Source organism: Mustela nivalis (genome assembly GCF_964662115.1).
Source record: "Mustela nivalis genome assembly, chromosome: 7".
Taxonomy (NCBI): Eukaryota; Metazoa; Chordata; class Mammalia; order Carnivora; family Mustelidae; genus Mustela; species Mustela nivalis.
In genome coordinates, this window is record NC_139026.1 from 108,546,241 (window position 1) to 108,548,972 (window position 2,732).

Here is a 2,732-nt window from a genome sequence, read left to right on the forward strand (position 1 = left end):
ATGAATGGTAAGGCTTGCTATAAGCATTTTTATTAATTTTTGTATTATTATTATTCTTTACTATAATCATTTTTAAGACCAGTAGGCTTTTTTTCTAAGTGGAGCTCAACATGGGGCTTGAACTCACGACCCTGAGATTACAATCTGACCCTCAAAAATAGCTCTCTAGTAGATTAAATTTCTCCTCCATAATTGCTTTGCTAAAAGGTTTTTTTGCTTTTGTTTTTATTTTTGACTGGCCATGGTTTGATATTGTTCAGTGAAATGACACTTGGCCTCAGAAATCTGCCACTTCCTGCAATTCCAGCCCTCAGATGTGGTCCTCTCTGAGCAGGTGAATTCCTCTGCTGAAACTTGCATACTATAAGGAGACAGTGTCACCAACAGCCAGGGAAGTCAAAGGTCCTAATCTATCCAGGGACAAGGTGAACAAGCAGGCTCCAGTATATTGGTTCCAAAATGTGACTCTGCAATCATGTCATGTAATAAAGTAGCAATTATAGGCATTGAGGCCAGTGCTCTTGGTAGAAAGATGCAGGATACAAGAGTCTGGAAATGCCCTTATATTCTCATTTTCTGTTCCATGTCGGCCTTATGTTCCATAATGTGGCTTCACAGTTTTCCCCTCCAAAGCCGTTGCTGCAGGATACATATTTGTGTCTGTCCTTGCTGACCTTGCAGAAGTCTGAATATTGCTGCTTTGTAGGAAATGCATGAGGCACCTGCAGCCCCCGACTGTCCATAATCTGATGGTTTTATCTTCAGGAGTCTGTGTATGTTGTTCTTGGGGGACCTAGTGCAGCTAAGTGACTGGGTTCCCAGAGACGGAGGCTCTCTGTACACGAGTCCCAACATCCCACAGAAGCAGGGTGCTGTCCCAAGAGCAGGACACAGCTGTGACATGTCTGGACTCATAGCCAATGCAGTAACCACCAGGGTGTGGCTAGGAACTGTGGCCTTGGTTGTGAAGGACCATGTACGTCCCACATCATGACCATTCTTTCATGACAGGTGCTGAAGAACTGACTTGATTTGCAAATACAGGCTACCTTAGTGATTTCTTGTTCCTGTCCTCTGAACCTTTCACTACATTTCCAGTTTTCAAGTTAGAGGCCATGACTGGCTTATCTTTTCCTCTGGAGACACCCAGGTCTGAGTTCAGAGCAACAACAGAGACAGTGTTCATGGGGGCTGGGCTCTACTGCTGACAAGCTTTAGTTCGAGTTCTCTCTTCTGCAATTCTGCTGGCCTCTATTTTTTTTTAACTGAGAAGTGCTGTGTTTGAGTTTGATTTGCAGTTTCCCCATCAGTGCACAGAATCTGCATAAAACCTTCTGAGAAAGAGCTCATTTCAGAGGGCACCTGAACAGCAGCACCCTTGTGGCTGCTGGAAGTTGTGTCCCCCCCAGACCAATAGGATTTTCTTGGGGTGTCTGCCTGGCTTATTTGGTAGAGCATGTGACTTTTGATCTCAGGATTCTGAGTTTGGGTGTAGAGGTTACTTTAAAATAACAAAAAATATATATATTTTAAAGATTTTACCTATTTATTTCTTTCGAAATAGCGAGAGAAGGAACACAAGCAGGGGAAGTGGGAGAGGGAGAAGCAGGCTTCCCGCTGAGCAGAGAGCCTGATGTGGGGCTCAATCCCAGGACCCTGGGATCGTGACCTGAGCTGAAGGCAGGCACCCAACAACTGAGCCACCCAGGTGCCTCAAATTAACAAAATCTTTTTTTTTTTTTTAATGGGATTTTTCTTGGTGAGCTGCTGTTTCAATGACTTGTACTGTTTATCCTTTGGAAAACAGTTCAGGCAGCCACTTGCTAATCTCTGTGATTCCAGCCGGCTGGCAGGTCACGGAGCTGAGGCTGGTGGGGCACAGAGTGGAGGGCGTCCACAGCTCCCACACTCCACAGCCTCTGGTGCCTCTGCCCTTAGCGGTGACATGCATCGCTAGGACAGGAGGTGTTTTGCTAGAATTTGTATCATAAAATGAGTATTAGAGTATCAAATTTTTTTGTGTATCTATTATACATGTTTTTTCTTTAATACCTTAATTTGGCAAAGTACAATAATTTTGTAGTATTAAATTACATTTGTATATCCAGCATAAACCCAACCTAATTATTACACACTATCTTTTAAATATATTATTGTGTTTGGCTTGCCACTTACTATTTTTTGTACCTTTCATGAGAATTGTTCTATAACTTAATGTTCTTAAACTGTCCTTGTCTGGTTTTGGTATTCATATTTTATTATTAACTTCAGTAAATGAGTTGGACTGGGGCATTTTCTAACTCTGTTTTTCTATGAGTTATCTGGAAGAGTTGGAAATAAGTTTAAAATTATCTGTTCCTTACATATTTTGTAGAACTGATTTGTAAAAACTTCTGAACTGTTTTTTTTAAATGAGAGAGTTTTTTACTACCAAATTTCTTTTTTATAGAAATATTCAGGCTTACTATTTCTTCTTCAATCAGTTTTATAAAGTTATAAACTATGTGTATTTATTTATTTTTTTTTCAAAAGATTTTATTCATTTATTTGTGGTACCTGGGTGGCTCAGTGAGTTAAGCCTCTGCCTTTGGCTCAGGTCATGATCCCAGGGTCCTGGGATGGAGCCCCGCATCAGGCTCTTTGCTCATTGGGGAGCCTGTTGCCCCTCTGTCTCTGCCTGCCTCTCTGCCTACTTAGGATTGTTAGGGTCCGTGATCAAAGGAACAAGACAG

The 2,732-nt window shown here is 41.7% G+C and overlaps 1 pseudogene across 1 annotated transcript; it reads right to left on the reverse strand.

The window, feature by feature from the left end:
- Window positions 1-277: 277 nt before the first annotated feature.
- LOC309869586 (WD repeat-containing protein 31 pseudogene) lies at window positions 278-1,171 on the reverse strand (annotated as a pseudogene). The gene has a single exon. The product of its transcript is annotated as a WD repeat-containing protein 31 pseudogene (transcript).
- Window positions 1,172-2,732: the final 1,561 nt, after the last annotated feature.